Genomic DNA, 25289 nt, shown 5'->3' with positions numbered 1-25289 from the left:
TAGGTGTAAGTTTGCAGTGCAGGACTAGCCTTGCAACTGAATTATTTTCAGTATTAATGATGTAAATATGTATATACTGGATCAAATACTAACGTGATTAACTATCTACCGCGAACTTGTAAAGACACTTTTTCAAGCGAATCCCAATGGGAGTAGGAAAAAAAAGCGAAGTTTGCATCGACCTAATTTTCATAATGTAATCATCTGAAGTCACTCCCAAGTCATGTTTTTCCTAATACGGGCCGGCCTGTTTGCATTAACCCGATATGTGCTACGCCCACCTATAGATGGGCTGACGCGGCCGGTCCACCAGTGCTACGCCCGTCTATAGACGGTGCGCGAGAATTTTAATTTTTTTTTAGTATCCCGGTTAACTTTCGAGTGCAAATTTGATCTCTGACATGTTCTGCCATCTGTTGGGCATTATGTAGAACTAACTGATCAGATCAGATTATAGGCTCGTTTGTTTTTTAATTTATTCCTTCATTACGTTTTTTGGCATTTTTTAGCTTGTATTCTGTAAATTATTTCAAACCCCCCCTTTTCACTGAAGATGGCTCAAAGGAGCCGGAATATGTTTGAATTTGATTACTCCGTCTAATGATGGAATGTATGATGTGTTGAATTAGGAGGATACACTCAATTTTTTCACCTTTGTAAAGTGAAAACCGTCAATACGGAATGATTCTAATATCTTGTAATAACTATTGACACTAAGAGTGCGTGTAGGTGACAGTGGGTCAGAGCTGTTGTGGTAAGGCAATGAAGCAGAAGGGGGAAGGAGGTGGGGTAAGGTATGGGAGGGGGATATTGAGGGATGGGCGGGTCTAGTTCTGGAACGTCGACGGTGAAACTCCTTTTTATTAACAAATTGTTGACAGAAGAGCAGGACAAAGGTTTCCAGTAAAACATTTCTTCTCATTGATTTCATATAGGTTGTGTGAGGAATTGTTGTATTGGTCAATATCAATATTCTCAAGTATATTGAGCAAGGTCCTTTCTGTTCATTATGTAAAATCTTTAAATCTTGGTCAATTGTTGTGTATTTGTGATTTAGTTCCTTACAGTGTTCACTCATATGTTGTTAGAAGTTCACACTGCTATAACACTACATTAAAAGGGACATATTTCGCTTGGTTTCAAGTTACATGTAACATAACACATAGTTGAGCATCTCGTTTCCTTACTTCCAAGTCTTCCCAGCCCAAAGTTTGCAACATTTTAGTAGCACTACTCCTTTGTTGGAAATCGAGAACAAACCGTGCCACTTTCCTTTGAATTTTTTCTAGTTCTTGTATCAAGTAATCCTGCTGAGGATCCCATACACTGGAGCCATACTCTGTGATCTTACCAGAGACTTATACACAGTCTCTTTTACATCCTTACTACAACCCCTAAATACTCTTATAGCCATGTGACGAGAACTGTAACCTTTCTTGACAACCTCATTAATATGATTATGCCTAGGTATTTACAGTCCGCAAACCTTTTAGTGATACCAGAGCTCCCTAGTGCTGAATCGGTAGACCTCGGTTATCTTCGATATTCGTATTGACAACCTTTGAAACACAAACTATGAATATTGATTATGCATCGCTGTGAGACATCTGGCGTACACTTTACGTACTATTACTGTTGTTGTTTACAAAGCAAAGCCAAAATACAGAATTCATGCTAGGAACAAGATTTGCATCGAGAAATGTTAAATAACGTTATATAATGTGTGTGTGACACAGTTGTTTAAAGATAATAAAGGTTTAGAAAATTCATATTAATCGATCATACTATCGATTCAATGCAGACTTCATTTCTATTCAGTTGGCAGTATAACCGGAGTGGGAAGAGCTCCCTCCTTACTCCTCACCCCTAAAAACCTGGTATCACTAAAAGATTCACGTACTGTATATTGTTTCCCATCAACACAATATTTAAAACTCAGAGGACTTTTCTTGGTGAAACTTACAACATTGTCTGCTGTCCATCTCCTACTGCAGTCGCTGCAACTCATTTACTACTCTATAACATCATCCGAGATCTTTACTCTTATCATTTATATATACAAGAAAACATTAAATGCCCTGTGCCATTCCCCCCCGCCTCTTAATAATTACAGGATCAAATAAAGCTTCACCTACTCTAATACTCTGAGTTCTATTTTCTCGAAATGTAGCCATACAATCAACCATTTGTTTGTCTAATCCAATTGCCCTCATTTTTGCCAATAATCTCCCATGATTTAACCTATCAAAAGCCTTGGATAGGTCAATAGCAATACAGTCCATTTAACCTCCTGAATCTATAATATCTGCTATATCTTGCTGGAATCCTACAAGTTCAGCTTCAGTGAAATAACATTTCCTAAACCTGAACTGCCTTCTATCAAAGAAGTTCATAATTTTGCAAATGTATCTAATATAATCAGAATGAATGTTTTCCCAGGGCTTACAAATTACAAATGTCAAGCTGACTGGCCTGTAATTTTCTGCTTTATGTTTGTCACCCTTTCCCTTGCACGCTGGAGTTACTATTGCAACTCTCCATTCATTTGGTATAGCTCCTTTATCCAAACAGTAATCAAATAATTATTTCAGATATGTCACTATATCCCAACTCATAGCCTTTAACATATCTCCAGAAATCTTATCAACCCCAGCTGCCTTTTTAGCTTTCAACTTTTGTATCTTTTTATAAATGTCTTTATATCATAGGTAAATTTGAGTATTTTGCCTTTATTAGTCGCCTCCTCTACCAGAACATTATCTTCATATCCAACTACCGTTACATATTGCTGACTGAAAACTTCTGCCTTCTGTAAGTCCTCACATATACACTCCCCTTGTTCAATAATGATCCCACGAATGTCCTTCCGAGAACCTGTTTCTGCCTTAAAGTATCTATTCATGTCTTTCCATTGCTCCCTACAATTCATGTGGCTCCCAATTATGTTTGCCATCATGTTATCCATAGCTGATTTTTTTGGCTGAATTCAATTTCCTAGTGAGCCCTTCAATCTCTCCTCACTCCTGGAACCATTTCTAACTCTATTTCTTTCTAATCTGCACTTCCTTCTTAATCTCTTTATTTTGCTGTTATAATACATTGGGTGGCCAAAAGTCACGGGAAGGGGTGTCCCATGTGTGTAACCCCTGAGCACTGCGGCATAGCTGAGCAGTCTTGTCACAGATACCAGTGTCATGAAGATGGCAACATGCCACGAGTTGACTTTGAACGTGGGGTGATCATCAGCGCACAGCGCATCGGTCATAGCAATGTGGAGATTACACGCGAATTCAGGTTTCTGAGGTCAACAATTTACAAATACTTATAAAATCTGAAAGGTTCCACCTATTCAATACAGAAAACAATGTTGTCTGATTGTATTACAACATAATCACATTATTAGCAGTACTAGTTTCGATGTTTTTACAACACCATCATCAGCTGTGTTAAAGTAAAGAGAAACCGGCAATTAATATAAAATACATCTCAGCATTATTTACACAACTTGCTCCTTTAGACGTTATAGTAAATTATAAATAGATAACTGACTTGTATTACTACCAGTTAACAAATTTATAGGTCAAAAACAGTTAAAAAACAAACAACATTAAAAAGATTTTCCACCTTAGGGTACTGAGTTCGATCACTTTTTGCAATTGGTGTTGCCAAACTACCACTTTTACACCTTGCGTGTCATTTCAATGTGTCTGATCTTCAAGATCAGAAATAATCACTAAGTTGAAAAGTATAGGTCTATATTCAATTTTGTTGCTATTAAAATTAGTGTTAAACTGTTTTTACATTAAAAACATATTACACCAATAAAAACTCGTCGTCTTGACATTCATTTATGATATATACAATAAAATGTGCCATCTTATAAAATGGTGCCAGAGGCCAAAGTATTTTCTTATTATGCTTAGCTGTGTTGTAAGCTGATATGGTTGAACTGTAACAAGTATGTCATAAAGACTATGCTTCTCAGTTCAATATTTGACACCTGCAAATGATGAAAACCCAATTAAACAAAGGGAGATGTACTAAAAACCCTGTCAAACACTTAGATCAATATTTCAATGCCAATCTTGACCTTCCTTTAGTCGCTCACGGAGATTTCCTCCGGGCCGATTACATTTTGCACGGTACTGAACTTCTCAGTTGAACTGTTGGTCTCCCCACCCCTATACCTTTCTCCTTGTGCATTTGGGCTCGTCCTGTCAGCATTTCGGCTCGATCGTGCATCCTGTGAGCGAGTGCGGGATCATTGTTGTGACAAGTGACATCACCTGGATGTTTCCTCTGTGTGCAAATAAGCAAAAAACCTTACATTTTAATGCATATTATTTATTTTCTAGGTCGATGACTTTGTTGTTCTGTTCGTCTATACGTATTTTAGAAAAATATTATTTCATATTTCACACGATGTGTTCGTCGTAGGTAATATCATAAGACCATTCGTCACAGTTAAGGTCTACAGTATTCTGATTTTAGATCAAACAAACTGTGTACAAATAACCTACTAATACTTAAAAGGGTTTCTTTTAATTATACCGAAGAATACTGCAAACGAACATGCCAAAATAACATCTCAAAGGACGAAAATTACGCGCATTTTTAGCCCCGGAGGTTACCTCTGTGCACGACTACTAACGTAATAATTTTTGCGCAACTAAACAAGGGTTAATCTAAATGAAATTTCAGGAAAACCTAGGGTTTTATTTGATTTCTTGATTACGTTGTTCACAAATTTAAAATTGCCAAGAAATACTACTGTTCTTTGTGCATTACATAATAGTTTTTCGTTTTATTGTTTTCGTCCTCAACGTCCACCAGACCCCTCCTTCACTATTGCTCCACAGGCGACTCTTTCTGCTACTCCTACTACCCCTCCTCAACGCTTCTCGGCATCATGCACATGGCACACGACACAGAACAGGCCCCACTCGTTGTGTAACAGCCCCCGAGTTAGGTCTACGGCTCTTTGAGGTGAGTTCTACAAAAAGTAAGCTCAACAGTTTGACAGGGTTTGTAATACATCTCCCTTTGTTTAATTGGGTTTTCATCATTTGCAGGTGTCCAATATTGAACTGAGAAGCACAGTCTTTATGACATACTTGTTACAGTTCCACCATATCAGCTTACAACACAGCTAAGCATAATAAGAAAACACTTTGACCTCTGGCACCCAGTTTTAGAAGATGGCACATTTTATTGTATATATCATTGTTTGTTATATTTTATTATGAAAGTTTACGTTTGTTAAATAGTCTGTTGACAGTGCAAGTGAAATTTGCTCAGTGTAGCTGTATCTTGTGCTTCATGAATAAATAAATAAAATAAAAAATGTCAACACAATGAGTTTTTACTGGTGTAATATGTTTTTAATGGAAAAACAGTTTAACATTAATTTCAATAGCAACAAAATTGAATATAGACCTATACTTTTCAACTTAGTGATTATTTCTGATCTTGAAGATCAGACACACTGAAATGACACGCAAGGTGTAAAAGTGGTAGTTTGGCAACACCAACTGAGAAAAGTGATCGAACTCAGTACCCTAAGATGGAAAATCTTTTTAATGTTGTTTGTTTATTAACTGTTTATGACCTATAAATTTGTTAACTGGTAGTAATACAAGTCAATTTTATCTATTTACAATTTACTGTAATGTGTAAAGGAGCAAGTTGTGTAAATAATGCTGAGATGTATTTTATATTAATTGCCGGTTTCTCTTTACTTTATCACAGCTGATGATGGTGTTGTAAAAACATCGAAACTAGTACTGCTAATAATGTGATTATGTTGTAATACAATCAGACAACATTTTATTTTGTACTGAATAGTTGGAACCTTTCAGATTTTATAAGTATTTCTAAACTCAGTTCAATACAGATAAATTATGATTAAATTTCTAATGTTAAATGAGGGCAACAGTGTCGAGGGTGGATCTTTGATATCGAAGAGAAAATGTTACAACCCGCGTAAACGCCACATGGGAAAACCACAGGTGTTTAACGAACGGACATCATTTCACCTCCGCAGAACCATACTGGGGACTCAACGGAATACTGTGAGTCAGATCACCGCCAGTTGACTGTTGGGAGTCAAGAACCCATTTCTGCCAGGACTGTAAGGAGGCAAACTGCACTGCATAAGCTTCACCAGCTGATGAACAACTCGTGTCTCTCTGATGACATCTCAATACAGAACAGAGCTCAAGGACGTGCAAGGGCCCGCTAACATTGGAAATAGACCATGGAACAGTGGCGGTGTGTGGTATGGTCCGATGAGTCCCGGTTCCAGTTGCATCTAGCTGATGGGCGCATTAGTTTGTGGCAGATACCCCATGAAGTTATGGATCCTGCGTGTCAACAAGGTTGTGTCCAAGCGGGAGGTGGCTCAGTTCTGATCGGGGCGGCGTTTTCATGGTCGCAATTAGACTCCATTGTCTGGCTGCAGGGAGCACTGACAGATGCATGCTATGTGGACATTCTTTCAGACCATCTGCACCCCTTTCTGGCCCTAGAGTATCCTGATGGAGATGCCATGTTTCAACAGGACAATGCGCCATGCCACTGCTCTGTGGTGTCACACAGGTGGTCGGAGGAGCACTCCAGTGAAGTTACGACCATGGATTGGCCCTCCAGATCCCCCGATCTTAATCCAATCAAACATGTATGGAATGCTGTTGATGCTGGTGTACGCTCTATGAAGCCCGCACCAACTACACAAGACCAATTGTGGGTAGCAGTGCAAGATGCGTTGGCCCACATCCCTCCAGAACAATTCCAACACCTTGTAGGGCCAATGTCTTGCATATTGCTGCCGTTTTGAGGGCTTGGAGAGGAGCAACTCGTTATTAACATCACATTCAGTGTCTCCCCATGATCTTTGGCCACTCAGTGTATACTATTTCTTACCACTTTTAAAGGTGCATATCTGTTTCTTACACTCCTCAACAACTGCTTTAAACCCATCCCATACACTGTTTATGTTTGTATTTACCATTTTCCATTGATCATAATTGCTTCTTAAAAATGTCCCCATTCCCCTTATCAGCCATATGGTATTGCCTAATAGTTCTATTTTTACAATATTCATTTCTAATACATTTATTTTCAATTCTGACAAAGACAGCTTCATGATCACTTACACCATCTAGCACTTCAGTTTCCCTATAAAGCTCATCTGGTTTCATCAGCACCACGTCTAGAATATTTTCCCCTCTGGTTGGTTCCATCACTTTCTGATAGCTGTCCTTCCCATAATAACTTATTCACCATTCATTGGGGATGCCTTCTGTCATTTGTATTACCTTCCCAGTTAACATTTGGCAAGTTCAGATCGCCCACTACAATAACGTTCCTCTCTGTATCGTTCCCCACACAGCTGATTATCTTACCAATAATTCTGCATCAACGGCAGCACAACCTTTCCAGATCTCTACATCCCAAAAACGTCAAGTTGCCTATTGTATCTATTAGTGGAGTTATTCTAACAAGCGTCAATAAGAAAAGTACTTTCACTACAGATTATTTCCATATAGTACGATACTGTAACAAATAAAATTAAAATTATTAGAGTAGTATATTCTGAGGATAAGATAAGACCAGAAACACAAAACAAAGTAGGGTCTCTTAACCTAACTACGTATAACACTACAACAATTCTTTCATTAGCAGCACATTGACAAATAAATTTAAACGCCTCATGTTTGGTTAGGGTAAGCCATTAATATCGTAGTCCTACCTTCAGGACAGCTTCGATCCACCAACAAAACGTTATGTTTATATTGGAAATCAGCGAATTGCTGTCCCACCTCCGTGCTTGTTACTTCGGGATCGACTGCAACAAACACCCCACTTGCCAACACATGTCATTTATATGTAATTAATTAATATTTCTCATAACTTTCCTTTCGTATTGGGCCGATGACCTTCGACGTTAGACCCCTTAAAACAACAAGCAGCACAAGCCTTTCGTATTTGCTTCCTGAATGTTTACGGGAACATTCAAATAAGATATACGGAGTACAGCTACTCGCACTGTTCGAACCAAAACCCTAGGCTGGTTACTCGATGGAGATAAAGCGACGTGAGCAAGTCTATACATTACAGAAAAAACAGCAGTCCGCGACCAAAGAAGATATACAAGAGGATTGGTAGGCCTACTAAAGTCCTATAAAAATTTCAACCCCCACTCCCGTACGAACTGTACACGACAGGCTGGACAGTAGAAACAACACACGAGGGGCGGTAGGGGAGGGGGGGGGATTACATAATAAAAGAAACGATGTGTTCTGGCTGCAACAAGCCCGTCATGATATGTTTTAGAAAGTTATTCTAACAAGAAAGTCGCAACACTGATTACTTCTTCCATAATCCTTAACACGGATAGTGATGTGTGGGAGAAACAGTGTAATGTAACATTCTCCGTGAAGCACCATGAATACCATAGAGAGAAATAAAAGCAGAAAAAAGTAAGGAACAGTTACCTGCTAAATGCTTTCTTTGTCCCAGGAAACATCCAAACAGCCGAGTTGTACAGCAAGTACCATGCGGTCAATGTTGCCAACTTGGAGTAAACTTTTGACTGCCTTCAAAAAATCCCACTACGAACGCGAGGTACTAAAAGAGATTGGGCACTGGTGTATGTGGACTACCACTAGACTTAGGTTGCCCCTTTTCGATGGTTGGTTTAGTGAACGTCAAGCCTTCAGCGTTTGGAGCAGCAGCCAATAGCCAACGGAGAAGTCTGTTGTGTTGTCACGGCTCTTTCACAACCTACTGCCCTGGCCTCCGCTACTTCCAATCCTCAACCCCTGATCAGTGGAGATGCCCAAGGTTTAGCAGATTAAAGTACGGCTTTGTGGCTAAAAACTTGCTTTTGGTCCAATGGCCCCGGTTCGATTTTCAGAATCAACCCCCTCATACTGTTAATTCTCCTGGCTTGGGGACTGGTTATTTATGACGACTTCGCCGTTCATTCTATCGCCATTAGGTCACCACCACCACCATTATTATTATTATTATTATTATTATTATTATTATTATTATTATTATTATTATTATTATTATTATTATTATTATTATTATTGTTGTTGTTGTTGTTACCGTGGTTTGGTGGACCAGTAGAGGTGAAAGAAAGTGCCGGGATGAATGGGTCTAACTACAAAGTCAAAGTTAATTTAAAATTTTAAAAAAAGGTTATATTTTCAAAAGAAACAACAAAATTATAACAACTTTTCACTTGGTGAAATAACAATTTGGAAACAAGACTTAGAAAGATCCAAGATTTCAGAATTTTAACACTCTTGGGCTACAAGCCCTAGTATTATAATTTTGAGCTCCTAGCTCAACTTTTACAGGCGAGCACAAATTGTTCAAAGGGCAGAAAGCCCCTAATCCCTGGAGCACTTGCTCCCAACTTCAAATATCAAGCCTCCCAGAGGCACAGTTACAACACTAGAAAAGAGCTGACACGCTCTCAGTTTTTCAAGCCTATTTAAGGCAATACCAGAAACTTACAATTATTTGCCATCAAGGCACAACTTACAAAAAAGAAACAGCGGTATCTTGTACCCAACCTACTGGGCCTTGGCAAAAAAGAACAGGTTAAGTAAATGGCCCGAAACACCAAATTGAATGGAGGCGTGCATTCTTAAAACCTAAAAGGCACTAGGCCGATGAAACAGGGGCTATTCCCAAACTATGGGGGTGACTCGAATAAGAATAATTTAATACATTACCGAAAGGAAGAAAACCAGTTACAAAACGTAGTCACCTCAAACCAATATGAAGGGGGGCTCCAAAAGGTAAATCACTCTCTATCCCCGAATTACAGTTACAGATTATATGAAATTTTCACATTAGCCGGCAGAATTTACATTTTAGAGAAGTTGGTTACATATTAAAGTTTCGGACCTACCCCTCGAGTTAAACTGCGGAGCTAGCAAGAAATAAAGTTGTTAAACGGCCATTACCTTGCTGAAGAACTGCTGCCTGCTGAAAGAGACACCTACCGCCTCCTGCTTCACATACACACACTTAGATGTTGATCAAATGGTCAAGAGACGTGAAAATCCGCGGTTTATAAACGCTCGGGGAAGGTTCGAGATCTTTCATGAATAATCAATTTTATTGGACCATACAAAATGTATACTCAAAGTCCAAGAAGAAATCCAGGAAGGGTCGGAAATTAATTACAAAAATTAGCGATTGGCTGGATTCAAAACTGGCGGAAAGAAAAGATAAACATTGCCAACCCACAAATGAATGAACGAAATTTAGTAAAGAAAAAACTTATGAATACAAAATTTCTTCAAAAAAGTTCTTTCACTTCGCACTAGGGTGCATGATCATAGTTTTTGTAGTGACATCTGTTGTAGAAAGTCCAAACTTCTTGATGAATGGTAACCAAAACATGTTGAAATTCACACAGTCCTGGAGACTTCACAATCACAAAATTGTTGTTGTTGCTTGCTTGTTGTTTTAAGGGGCCTAACATCGAAGGTCATCGGCCCAATCACAAAATTAAGGTAGTGACATCTTCTGAGTAAAAGTTTAATTGTCCACCGTCCATCTCACAACACTACCGAGGTCACACTGCTGCCGCTCACAATCGTGTAACTTATTTATTACTCTGTACAGAATAACATCATCTGCCAACAGCCTTATCTCTGATTCCACTTCTTTACACATATCATTGATATATATAAGAAAATATAAAGGTCCAATAATACTGCCTTGTTATTACAGGGTCAGATAAAGCTTCGCCAACTCTAATTCTCTGAGTTCTATTTTCTAGAAATATAGCCACCCATTCAGTCACTCTTTTTTCTAGTCCAATTGCACTCATTTTTGCCAGTAGTCTTCCATGATCTACCCTATCAAGTGCCTTAGATAGGTCAATCACAATACAGTCTATTTGGCCTCCTGAATCCAGGATATCTGCTATATCTTGCTGAAATCCTGCAAGCTGAGCTTCAGTCGAATAACCTTTCCTAAACCCAAACTGCCTTCTGTCAAACCAGTTATTAATTTTGCAAACATGTCTAATATAATCAGAAAGAATGCTTTCCCAAAGCTTACATACAATGCATGTCAAACTGACTGGCCTGTAATTTTCAGCTTTATGTCTATCACCCTTTCCTTTATACACAGGAGCTACTATAGCAACTCTCCACTCATTTGGTATAGCTCCTTCAACCAAACAATAATCAAATAAGTATTTCAGATATTGTACTATATCCCAACCCATTGCCTTTAGTATATCCCCAGAAATCTTATCAATTCCAGCTGCTTTTCTAGTTTTCAACTTTTGTATCTTACTGTAAATGTCATTGTTATCATAGGTAAATTTTAATACTTCTTTAGTGTTACTCATATCCCCTATCTGGATATTATCCTTGTAACCAACAATCTTTACATACTGCTGACTGAATACTTCTGCCTTTTGAAGATCCTCGCATACACACTCCCCTTGTTCATTAATGATTCCTGGAATATCCTTTGAACCTGTTTCTGCCTTAAAGTACCTATACATACTCTTCCATTTTTCACTAAAATTTGTATGACCACCAATTATGCTTGCCATCATGTTATCATTAGCTGACTTCTTTGCTAGATTCAAAAAAAGGTACAAGTGCGGGGGACTCCGCCGCAATCCTAAGACATTCTTTGGGGCATTCCAATGCGGAGTTAGAAGACCTGCTACCCTGTTACGGGCTTTCAGAGGCTTTAACCGGGGCTGAGCCTTGAAAAGATGAACACACGGACTCAGCCGATGCCACTATTCACTTTCGATTATTTGCGTTGGTGGAAGTTGCACCAGAAGTTGAACAGGAGGGGGTGCTATTGGCATTAGGGCAGTTCTTGGCAATGTGATTAAATGAGCCACACTTGAAACAGCCTTGGGATGACCCTGCTCAGTTCTTTATCCCACTGGATTTAATCAAAGGACACTTGTTCCGGAGATGATCTGCCGACCCACAAGCATAACATTTACGAGTCGTGGAAGTTCGGCGAGGTGGAGGCAGAAAATTACTGGAAGACGGAGGGGGCTCCCTAGCGACACGTAATGTGTCGGCATACCTAACTCCTTCGGCTGAGACAGCCATATCTTCTAACTCAGCAAACGATTGCGGGCACGACGCAAAACACAAGTATGACCTGTACGGTGGGGAAATGCCTTCCACAATGGTCTGCACGATTTGATCTTCTGGGAAATCAAGAGTAAATACCCTTCTGTAGAACTTGATGTCCTGGATGAAGTCGGCAAGATTTTCATCCAGTCGCTGTACTCGGTAATAATACTTTTGAATTAGTGATGACCTAGCTCGAGCCGGAATGAAATTAGCTAGCTGATGGGCGTGGAAGTCTTCTGTAGAGGATTGTTCAGCTATGGCTCTGACTATTTTGTCTGAAAGGACGCCAATTGAATAAGGGCAAATAATCTGAAGAATTTGAGAAGGGGTAAGCGAAAACACAAGAGCGTGATCCTGAAACTCAACTAAAAATCTTAAAAATGAAATGACATCACTAGTAGAATTGATCGAGAATTTAGAAATTCCTCTAAGCAACATAGCCAAAGTTTGAGGCAAACTACTAAAGTCAGGTGACATAACAGGCCTAGGGGGTGAAGAAGCTTCAGACACAGCATTATTTAAAAAGAAAGTTGGCATGGCGGTACGACGATCAGACTCATTCCCAGATGGGGCAGAAGTTTGTTGAGTTGCCACGGATTTTCTGCTTTCTAAGTTCTTGGACAAGTCCCCCTCACATACGACGTTTACAACAGTGGCTTGGTCAGATTTGGGAGTAGCAGACCAAGTTAACAATTGACTAACTTTACTGGACATATTAGAAAGGTGCTCAACAAGATTACTTGCCTCCTTACCCTGAACGTCGTTTAACTTAAGAGACAATAGATCACTCACCCTATTATAAAAATGGTACAACATAGCCTGCACTCTTTTAAGTTGATTTGGAGATGGATCACTTACTTCAAAAATGCTAACTACAGATGCTAGCTCAGTAGTGTTGTCCGTGATAGTGGAGAGAGCCTCATCAATGTCCTTCTCTCCCAAGGTTGGGATACAAATTGGTAACTCTAATGACTCTTTCAGTTTGGTTGAATCTACCGCAACCGTGCCTCCAGATTGAACATTTCAAATAGTTAATCCGTAAATCAATTCCTCCTCGCGCAAGTAGCCGGGATGGAGGACTTCGTGAGCACCGGACATGATGACAACTTATAAATTTGGAAAATTCCAGCGACTGAGAAAATTCTTAGAGTTCGATCCGAATGCTATGTTTAGCCGTCAAAAGGGGCTTAATTGAGACCCATTCAACCACGCTCTGCTACCACTTGTTACGGGGTTACCCGTGGACGCAGAGGTGAAAGAAGGTGCCGGGGTGAACGGGTCTAACTACAAAGTCAAGAAAGGAATTTAAAACTTTAACAAAGGTTATATTTTCTTTTCTTTTTTAGAATTTCAAATTTAACAATCTTTCACTAAGTGTACACAATAATATATCAGGTACAATGACAAACTAGAAACAAGACAAGAAAGATCCCAATTTTAGTGACTTTTACACTTTTACAATTTTGAGCTCCTAGCTCAATTTTATCAAAGCACAAATTTTAATGCAAGGGCAGAAAATTCCCAATACATGGAGCACTAGCTCCAACAATGACAATTTCAGGCCTAAAAGAGGCACTATTACAACACTTGGAAAAGAGCTAACGTGCTCTCAGTTCACAGGCCTACTCAAGGCAACTCCAACAGTATCTTATACCTTTTGGACTTCCATGGCCAAATTTACAATTGAAACAGGGGTGTCTCGTACCCAACCTACTGGGCCTTCATGGAACACGAATAATGGTTAAGTAAATGGCCCGAAACGCCAAATAGAATGGAGGCGTGCATTTGCACTCCTAAACATGCATTCTTAAAACCTAAAAGGCACTAGGCCTAGGGCTATTCCCAAAACTATGGAGGTGACCCGTATAAGAAAGAAATGTAAAACATTAAGGAAGTTCTCCCGGGATGGTAATATAGTAAGTGAGATTGAATCAAGGTGTAGTAAAGCTAACGCAGTGAGCTCGCAGTTGCGATCAGCAGTATTATGTAAGAAGGAAGTCAGCTCCCAGACGAAACTATCTTTACATCGGTCTGTTTTCAGGTCAACTTTGCTTTACGGGAGCGAAAGCTGGGTGGACTCAGGATATCTTATTCATAAGTTAGAAGTAACAGACATGAAAGTAGCAAGAATGATTGCTGGTATAAACAGGTGGGAACAATGGCAGGAGGGTACTCGGAATGAGGAGATAAAGGCTAATTTAGAAATGAACTCGATAGATGAAGCTGTACGCATAAACCGGCTTCGGTGGCGGGGTCATGTGCGGCGAATGGGGGAGGATAGGTTACCTAGGAGAATAATGGACTCTGCTATGGAGGGTAAGAGAAGTAGAGGGAGACCAAGACGACGATGGTTAGACTCAGTTTCTAACGATTTAAGAGGTATAGAACTAAATGAGGCCACAACACTAGTTGCAAATCGAGGATTGTGGCGACGTTTAGTAAATTCTCAGAGGCTTGCAGACTGAACGCTGAAAGGCATAACAGTCTATAATGATAATGTATGTATGTAAAGAAGAGAAGAAAATCAGTTACCAAACCGTAGTCACCTCACACCAAAATGAAGAGGAACTCGAGAGGGTGCATCACTCTCTATCCCCAAATTATGGTTACAGATTTTATGAAGTTTTTACATAAGTCGGCAGAAAATTTCATTTTTAGAAAAGTAGGTTACATGGTAAAAGTTTCGGACCTTTCCCGCGGGTTAAACTGCTGAGCTAACAAGAAATAAAGATGTTAAACGGCCATTACCTTGCTGAAAACCTGCTGCCTGGTGATAGAGACACCTCCCGCCTCCTGCTTCACATGCACACACTTAGTTAGATGTTGATCAAGAGGCCAAGAGCCGTGAAAATCCGAAGTTTATAAACCCTCGGGGAAAGTTCGAGACGGAGATCAAGACACACGCACAGAATTTTATTGGAGGATACACAGTTTACATTCAAAATCGAAGGAGAAATATGTGATTGGTTGGAAATTAATTACAGAAATTCTTGATTGGTTAAATTCAAAACAGGCGGAAAGAAAGGATAAATATTGCCAACCCGAAATGAATGAACGAAATTGAGTAAAGGAAAAACTTATGAATACAAAATTTCTTCGAAAAAGTTCCTTCACTTCGCACCAGGATGCATGATCATAGTTTTTGTAGTGACCTCTCTGAGAGAATGTCCAAATTTCTTGATGAACGAAAAAAAAGCAAGTTGAAATTCACACAGTACTGGCAACTTCATTATCACAAAATTACGGCAGTGACATTTTTAGAGGAAACGTTTAAATAAGTCTAGTTTCAAGTTCCGCGTTTCTCCTGTAGAGGAGTTTTAATTGGCGCAAGATTTAAATGTGCGGCGTAGAGGTGTACCTCCCGGTACAGTGATAATCATGCCAAGTGGGATGCTTCCATCCACTGGTTGCAGTATGCATTTAACTCTGCGGTTCATGAATCCCATATGCAAACTCCCATGGCTCTCATGTTTAATTTTACGCCCAATTCTCCTATCTCTAACCTAATGAATATTGACCAGTTTCTACCTGATAGCAGGAATCCTGATGAAATTGGGGAAATGTGGCGTAAGGCTAAGCAGAGATTAGTTGTTTCTTACCAAAGAGTTGCTGAAGGATACAATAATGGCCGCCGACCTACCAAGCTCGCCATCGGTGATGAAGTTTTTGTAAAAACTTATCCGCATAGCAAGGCCGTAAATAAATTTTCTGCTAAGTTAGCCCCCGTTTCTCCGGTCCTTGCACCATCCTGGATTTTTTAACCCCTGTTACTCTGTTGGTTAGTGACCCTAATACCAAGCGTATTAGGCGAGTTCACCTTAGCCAAATCAAAACTGCCTGAAAATATGTTGATAAAGAGGTTAAGGTTGTTGCTCCTTTTACAGAATTGTATAGCAGTCATGTAATTTTGAAAGATCTGATAATTGTTAATATTATTACAAGGAGCTGATATAATATTTCTTCAGGTTATATATGAAATGTATGTTAAAGGTAATCAGGCCTAAAGTAGTGAAAATGTGGTGGATCCACAAGGAAATAGGAACCTTTAATTGTGTGATCTTATCACACTAGGCTAATTGTCGGTGTGCAATTTTATATTCAAATAACAGTCAGTTAAAAGAATTTACTTATTAATCTGGAATTGTGTACGCCAGTTGACATTGGTACTAAAGGACTTAGTACAACGAACAATTTTGGGATATTCTCTGATTAACATAGAACTTCCTAATCAGGATAATGGTACTGTAAGCTCCTCCGGCTGTTCGCTGTTGCCTTCTGGTTATGTTGCAGCTATATGGACGTTCAATTAACATCATCTCAGTTGAAGAAGCAATCGAAAATTGGTGGTGCTGTTGCTTGAACTCATCATGAACTCCTAAAGGTATTAACAACAACATGGGCATAGGGATGGCGCCACTGTGCCTCCTACCAGATTGACATACCACTTGGAACTGGTGATGACGTAAAGTAAGATGCATGTTTCAGTATTATTTTCTGGTTGGTGACTGTCCTCCACTTATTATTGTGACATCTCGTGAACATTTCTCTTGGAAATGTTTATCTTGCATCACTTAAGTGAAATAACCCCCTTATTTTGGGACAGTGTTTGGAACGTTATCTAGAAAACTGAATCTTCTCATCTCTACATCTCTCACCCTCGTTAGAGTTTTGCGGGAGGAGAATGAGACATTATTAAGGAACTTTAACTCCTTTCGCAAGTAATTTGAAATTCGTGCCACATTATTGAAGCGAATGTGCATCGCAGCGCTGCCTGTTGGTGTTCCTCGTTAGATTTCTCTAAGCTTATTGCCTTGCCTATTATTATGTATTGTTGCCCGGTTACGAGTTTGTTTGATGATGATTTTTTTTTGCCCCCTCGGTTGTTGAAAGATAGATGACTGTCTTGGAATATCACTGATGGTTTGAATTGTGCTTGATGACTTGGTAATTTATTCTGCTAGCTAATCCGTTACATGGGATCCTTTTTATTGAATTATTTGTGCTAGTCAATTTGTTGGTATTGCCAGTTGATTGTGCATGTCAAGTACCAAAATTCCCTTTTATGTTTAACTGTATTCCCTGCATAGTTAACCAAGGCCTGGTCTAATTTTGAGGTTCAGGATACTGTTCACACTTTAAATATAATTGTGATAATAATAAGTGATTAAGATATAATTAAGGTTGTTCTGAGGTACTTCAACCTTTGTTTATTATCTCGATCTAAGAAATATTTTAACTACTGATTTTATTGGTTTCACCATATTAATTTATTGACAAGGCATTTCTTCATTTACTTAGTAAAATTTTAACTGCATCTGTAGGTATAAATGCGTTAATTAAAAACTTTTAACCTAAATGGTGTGGCTCATTTCACATGACATGGTAAGGAGGGTTAAAGCTTTAGATAAGAATTTGTTCCTGGCCTTTTGATGATTCTACTCTTGGAGTGGGCTTCTCCCTTCCACTTTTAATTCTGTCATCGGTAAGTATTGTTCTGTGACACCTTTATCAATGAGAAAATAATTTGCCATTTCCGATAAACCCTTCGTATAGGGAGTCAATGCAGTGTGTGTCTCTTACTAAGTCTCCCATAAGAATTACTAGACTTAAAATTTTCTAACCATTGCAATGAATTCTCTAAATACTCAATATGACATTAGACTGTGGTTATAGGCTCCTGAAAAGGATTCCTGAGACGTTTACCTTTCCATAGCGTTTTGACATTAACAATGTCCCACCACGTATAGATTATTTCTATAAAATTTCCCTGCTTTCCGAGTTCTTAGGTCCCATTTCCTTCAGGGCAATAGCTAGTGGACGATTAGAAATTTTCAATGCCAAAGAAACATTTTGGCGTTGCAAATGTGTTGGATACAAAGCTTTCAGCATCAGAGAGAAACCATATTTTAGAAGATTTTTCGTTTCAAATGAATGCAGATGTTTCAACACACTAAAGCATCTTCTCATAGTCAGTTATGTCTGGGAAATAGAGTTTCTGGTCCTTTACATTTAACCAGTTATTTCGAACACATTTTAAAATGTGGACGGTGTCTATGATAAGGAAGAGCTTTCTGTTCTTGTCTTTGGGGTGACTGTAAGCGTGTTTCAATTCAGGCGGATCACTAAGAAGAGACACTGCTTTCCTGCTCAGAGTACTGTTATCTGCAATTACTATTACCACTTCAAAGCCATTATTTTCTCCTAAACCAAGGATTATTGTATTCATAGTTTTAACATAATTCTTCACGATAAATATTAGTGACAGGTACAATATGAGCAACATCTTTATGATGTGAAAACCATGAAGACGTATGCACGTGTGGCACATTCATCACTGTTCATCGCATACCTACTACCCTGCCCTCTTTGAAATCTAACTGGGGATTGGTATGAACCTCATCCTTTGATAGTAGTAGTAATTTACCTTATGGAGAGAGTAATGGAAATTTACTCTTCATATAGAGCAGATAATCGCCATTCTTTTCCGGCAGAGGGTTTGTTACTAGCTTTGAGCATATTATATATGCAACGTACGTGGAGCAGGAAGAGTTAAGTTACCAGATCCTCAAATAAATTTGTAACAATGGGGAAAAATTGAATGAACTAATGAAGAAATGACCATTACCTCCCAGGAATAATTCTTCATCCTCTTCTTAGGTAGCAATAATAATTGTCTTTTAAGAAATTCAACATATGTTTCTTCTCAAGAAATATATTTTCTAAGTGTTGCAATAAACCATCAAGAACAGTCAAAGTTTCTTCTATATCCTGGCTGCTAGACATAGTGGCAGATCCATACAGGGAATGTGCACTCTGTACCAATTTCTTTAAGATTCTTGGGCAATACATCGTTTTAACTCCTACATTATTAAAAAATAATGAATCATGTATTCTACGCGCACTTTTTAGTGATAGATTTACACCCTAGTGCTGAGTCGGTCGACCTCGGTTATCTTCGAGATTCGTATTGGCAATCTTTGAAACACAAACTAAGAATCGCTTATGATCGCTGTACGACATCTGGCGTACACTTTACGTACTCGTACTGTTGTTGTATACACAGCAACGCCAAGCTATAGAATTCATGCTAGGAACAAGTTTCGCATCGAGAAATGGTATATAATATTATATATTGTGTGTGTGACACAGTTTTCGGCGTAAGGCAATGACGGTTTAGAAAATTAATATCGATCGATCATATTATCGATTCAATTCAGATTTCATTTCCATTCCGTTGGCAGTATTACCGGAACCGGCAGTGCTCCCTCCTTACTCCTCAACCAGGTACAAAAATCTATCACTAAAAAGTGTGCGAATAATAAATCTTGTGTTGTTTTAACACAACAAGAAATACAAAGATCAAGATGGCAGTGACTTACATGATGTTCGCGTGTAATATTGTCGCTTGGAACGATTGAATAATCGGTAATTCTAAGCTAAAATTTACCTTCTGAAGCACCAGAGTGAAGCTGCTAAGTACTTTTGAAGTGACTGTGGTTCTAAATCTGCATTGTGGAGATTAGTGTTCATTAAAGGATCAATCTCATTCCTATAACCTCATCCTGCTAGCTAGCCGATAATGGCCGCCTCTGTTGATGGAGGTCGGCAAGATTTTTCTAACTCACTGAATCTAAACAATGAAAATCAGCAAGCCTCAAGTAACCTCATGAATCGCCAGGATAAAGAAAGCATAATTCCCACACGTACCGGTGAACCAGGTAACCTCATGACAACCTCTATTACTGTTCCTAACACATTTAATCAATCTCCTAACAATCCTATCCTACCAAAGATCAAGCTATTGTTATTGAATATTTTGATGGTATTAGTATCCGAGATTATCTACTAGCAATTGGAAAAGTGACTAGCCCTAGTAACATCCGATTTGTCTCACGGATAACTAATGGAAAAATATGTATCTTCCTGGCAAGACAAACGTGTGTTGAAGAATTAATTTCAAAACATCCCAAGATGCTAATAAATAATGTTTCCTTGGAAATAAGAGCTCTATTAACTTAAAAAACGAGTTATTCTATCTAATGTTTGCCCTGTGATTCCTAATATTGTTATTAAAGAAAAATTTCTCAACTTGGGCATTAAAACATTGTCAAAGATATCACCTATTAGAGCAGGTTTAACAATCCCTGGATTTTCTAACATTCTCAGTTTTCGAAGAGAGATTTATGTTCAAAATGAAGACTTTAACAATCGAATATGAGGGTACCAATTACTGGATTTATTGATCCCCTGACACACCCACCGGCTTTCTTTGTAAAACTGAGGGGCACTTAGCTAGAAACTGTCCTGGATAATGATGAAATAATAAATGAAGGCTCCTCATTAAATCGAAACAGTCATTCTCGTGGCAAGATCAATCTAACGGAATTTCCCCAACTAGTAGAGAATACACAAAACTTACAACAAACTGTCAAGAAAAAATTACTTGTACTAAATTACAAATTACTCTTCAGACAACTGCTACATCTACATCTCTTCATTGTTCTCAAAATCAAAACTGTGACCCTTTACCCTCAGTCAAAACGACTCTAACCTCTCCTTTGGAATGTCCTCAAAACCCCATGTGTTCATCTTGCTGGTTCAAAAAGGCCAATATCACTATCTAGCAGTGAAACTACAGGCAGAAAAGATCTTGATTTTAAGAAACCTCCCTTAACAACTGAACCTAAGACAAGTGAACAGGCAGGGAATCACAAGACAAAACAAACTTACAAGAAACCAAAGACGGAAAAAGAAAGCAGAACTGTTAGTGATATGCTTAGGCCAATTAAGCAAGTTCTAGAAGCCAACCCTCAATCCTTTCCCCTCATTTACTTACAACTCCAATCCTTTTTTGAAAACAGTATTGGAGTTAATGACATAGCAACAATAGCTTCCAATTACACCCAAAATCTAGAGGGTTTAACCCTAGCCCTTAAAAAACTATATCCATACTACACTGAAAAATCCATTAAGAACAGGAGTTCTCGAATAGTCAAGAAACTGCTTAAGGCCAGCAGTGAAAACCGAGGTGAAGCAATGAACAGTTTAGTTCCAGATTACTCCAGCGATGCCTCTACTTCCCTCACATAATGATGATAAAATTCCCTCTACACTTGTTTGTCATTCTTATGACGATAACATTCAATGGAACCTCAATAGTTTTCGATCACAGCGAGAGTATTTACAACTTCTACTAAATAAACATCAGCCTTCAGTTGTCTGTCTACAAGAAACTAACTTTAGAAACAACTTTGTTTCCCATTTAAGATAGTTCAACGTACATTATAAAAACCGAATTAATCTCAATCATGCAAGTTGAGGGGTAGCTGCCTATGTTAAAAATAATTTACACCATCAAGAGGTTCCTTTAGCTACTGATTTAGAATCAGTCGCAGTTTTATTATACCTACCACAAGCTATGCGTATGTAATGTTTAGTTTCCTACGAATAGTGCATCTCACGCTGATGATTTAAGAAACTTAATACACCAACTCCCCAAACCCTTCATTTTGATGGGTAATTTTAATAGCCACAACAGTTTATGGGGTAGTCGCAATACTGATGCAAGGGGGAAAGAAGTAGAGAAGATACTAGATGAATTTACTCTAGTATTATTGAACTCAACTGCTCCAACCCGTTTTGATATAGCACACGGAACGTACAGTAGCATAGATTTAACTATATGTACGCCAAACATGGCTGCACTATTTAACTGGTCCATTTATTCAACTCGCCAAGGAAGTGACCACCTCCCCATCATAATTAACTATGATCGAAGTTCTCAAGACAACACATCAAAACCCCAATACTGTAAATGGAATTTAAATAAGGCAAATAGGCAATCATTTAGAAAGACTGTAAGTAACTATTTAAATGATCTAAGTCCAACAAATAAATTTCCTTCTAAGAACATCAATGATATTGTTCAAAATTTCACTGAAGTAATAATTAAATCTGCTGACCAGACTATCCAAAAACAACTCCTATACCCTTCAAGAAAACGGTTCCCTGGTGGAATGACTCCTGTAAAGAGGCTATCAAAAATAAAAACCGTGCTTACTACCTATACAAAAGAAATTCTACGCCTGAAAAAACAATTTTCAGAAATATCGAGCAATAGCACGAAATAAAATAAAATTAAGTAAGAAAACCTCCTGATTAACATTCGTCTCCTCCTTAACCTCCCAAACTTCACAAAAAGTTATGTGGAATAAAGTCCACAAAAAAAGTGGTAAATACAATAAATTCTGTATTACTTCTCTAAGAGATCCAGTCGCTGGGTCAATTGTAAATGAACCTAAACAAATAGCTGATCAACTGGCTAAATCATTTTCAAAAATCTCTAGCGATAACAATTATGAGCCTGAATTTCTTCACATGAAAACAACTCGAGATCACTTAAGTGAAACTGTACCTTTACCGAACTATGCTTATAATGATACTTGAAACCGAAGTTTCGTATTTGTCTCCTCTCCATCTACGTATCCTTATTTTCAAATCAAATCAAAATCTCTTTATTTGCAAATGAGGTGTCTACCTCGGTGTCAAATGGTACACTAAAATACATTATTGTCAAGCACTAAATATTAAATTAACAAGAAAAGAAAATTTTCCTATAATACAATATTATACAACTTACGCTAAAAAAATTCTATTAAACAAACAGCTCATCCTTAATAAATTTATATTGTTTACAATTATACTTATAATATCTCCTGTACTACTTACAAATATAGTCAACTGATATACAGTATGTGGAATTACTTCATACGATACTGTAAAACTGGTATAAGATTAAAATTTACATTGCATTTATTTACTTTTTTTTAACCCATTCTGGAACCTAAGTAGCATAACGACCTGCTGCGTCTTAACCAGAGCCCCCTTTTGCCACCACTTTTCAGAGTTCCTGAAGGGCCTTCACAGTTACTGTAGCGGGCCCAGGGCCCTCGAAGTCCCCACTGTACTTCACCCCTACAGGCAGTCCCCTACTTTGGCTGTCCAACTCCTTAGACCAGGGGATGGAATTAAATTATTCACACACATTTGTATTTATATTAACCTGCACTGGTCGAATGCCCTCTAACATTTCATTTTTTCTCTGTTGCTGCTTATTCTCTTCTTGAATATCTGTACAGATTTTGGAAAAGGATCAAACACTACCCCTGGTAAACTGTTCCACTCCTTCACGCCCTTCCCAATGAATGAAAATTTACCACAATCGCTTCTGCTAAAATTCCTTCTAATTTTATATTTGTGTTCAGTCCTGCCGATATAATTATTTTCCAACTGAAGCCTCTCATGGATATCTCCCCATGCTGCTTCTCCTGTATAGGCTCTATATAATCCTATAAGTCTAGTTTTCTCCCTTCTCTTACTTAAAGTTTCCCACCCTAGTTCCTTTAACATTTCTGATACACTACTGTTTCTCCTGAAATCCCCTGTTACAAACCTTGCTGCTTTTCTCTGCACACTATCTATTTCTTTTATTAGGTATTCTTGGTGAGGATCCCAAACACTGTTTGCATATTCCAATAATGGACGAACCATACTTAGGTAACTTTTCTCTTTTAATTCTTTGTTGGATCCTTTAAGTAGCCTCATTAAGACATGTAACGATCTGTATGCTTTCCCAACAATGTCATCCACATGACCCTTCCAGTGCAAATTATTTTCAAATCTTACACCTAAGTATTTGCACTTGCCATCCTTTGGGATAACTACCCCATCAAATGTATATTCAAATTCAGTTTTAAAACTCCTGTTCGTAAATGTTGTAACAGTTGATTTGCCTCCATTAACCTTCATATTATTCTCTTCAACCCATTGTTGGATACTCTCAAGGTCCCTTTGTAATTCTGAACAATCCTCAATGGTATTTATTTCCCTATAAACAACTATGTCATCTGCATACAATCTTATTTTTGATGTTATATTATTCCCTGAATCATTTACGTATATTAAGAAAAGTAACGGACCGATTATACTACCCTGTGCAATTCCCTTCCAAACTATCTCTTCCTGCGATACGTTATTTCCTACTTTGACTTTCTGAACCCGTGAATTTAGAAATGTTTTTACCCAACGTTGTTGTATCTCCAATGGGGGAGCATTTTTTTAACGGAGAAATCTTTTCTCCTTTAGCAGGTTAGCAAACTTGATTTGCTAACACGGCGGGGCCACACAGTTTGGTCTGCCACTGCTAAGCAGAGTCCTGGAGGGGCGTGCCATTCCAGCTGATGAGTCCAAATGGCACGTCTGGACGAAACTCTGCATTATGCACACGGCCTAACCACCCAAAAGCTGGTTCTATTCCTGTGATTATATGCATGTTATTATTTTGATTATTCATATCGCAGGTACGTTAATTCTTGTTTAACTTTGGTTCTGCAGTTCTTTAGTATTACTATTGGGCCTATTGATTATGGCTGATCGTTATGCGTCTTCCGCCCCAAACAGCATGAATGGGACGTGTGTTTGTTAGTACGTTTGTGACTATACCATGATGATAACTGAGTCTCTAATTGATTCCATTCATGTGCACTGCATCGTATGGTATTTCGCCATCAAATATATGTGTGCTCCCCGTGTCGACTGGAAGCTCCATTCTCGTCGTACGGGGCACGTGACATGGTGGTTTTGAGTACGGGATTCTTCCGATCTCGTTGTTATATTGTTTGCTTCGTGCACACTGCTGTCTGGTATACGAGAGACCTGCAGTTCGTGACCAGGTGAGTCACTCTATGTGGATTGATGTTGGACTTTATTAATTGGAGCGACCGCTCGTATTGCCTGCCGTACTGGCATATGTGTGTGAGTTCGGGAGTGTGTGCGTTTTAAATTTAGTTTCTGTGCCTTATTTTTGTTCTCGGCACAGTATTACTTATTTTGTCTTGGTCTCTGTCTCGGGCGCTGGCTTGCCCGTGATGCAGCCATGTTTGTTTACTTTCATTCTTGTGGGCGATGCTCGTGCCTGTGTTTTCCCCTTTGATTTTCATACACTTCTTTGGTGCAGAGACATTCCTCTCTCTGGCGTGATATTGTCTTTCATTTTTGTTTTACCTGCCTTTTCTTCTCCATGCTGCGGAGAGGTTTTTTCGTAGACGTTTGCAACTTTCATGTTATGTAAATGTAAATACAGTC

At 38.6% G+C, this 25289-nt stretch overlaps 1 protein-coding gene across 7 annotated transcripts in view; it reads right to left on the bottom strand.

The window, feature by feature from the left end:
- Positions 1-8736, bottom strand: part of LOC136885961 (PR domain zinc finger protein 5) — a 48354-nt gene extending 39618 nt beyond the window's left edge. For 5 of the 7 annotated variants that reach the window (XM_068230467.1, XM_068230465.1, XM_068230464.1 and 2 more), the window contains exon 1: positions 8496-8736. The gene's annotated coding sequence lies outside the window, so the exon portion shown is untranslated. Of the gene's footprint in view, positions 1-7750; positions 7917-8495 lie in introns of those variants that run through there. The other 2 variants (XM_067158662.2, XM_067158664.2) reach the window with 1 other exon arrangement.
- Between the last annotated feature and the right edge of the window lie 16553 nt (positions 8737-25289).

This window comes from Anabrus simplex, chromosome X, assembly GCF_040414725.1.
Source record: "Anabrus simplex isolate iqAnaSimp1 chromosome X, ASM4041472v1, whole genome shotgun sequence".
Taxonomy (NCBI): Eukaryota; Metazoa; Arthropoda; class Insecta; order Orthoptera; family Tettigoniidae; genus Anabrus; species Anabrus simplex.
The sequence above is the reverse complement of the archived record's forward strand: the minus strand, read 5'-3'. Positions and strand labels throughout refer to the sequence as shown.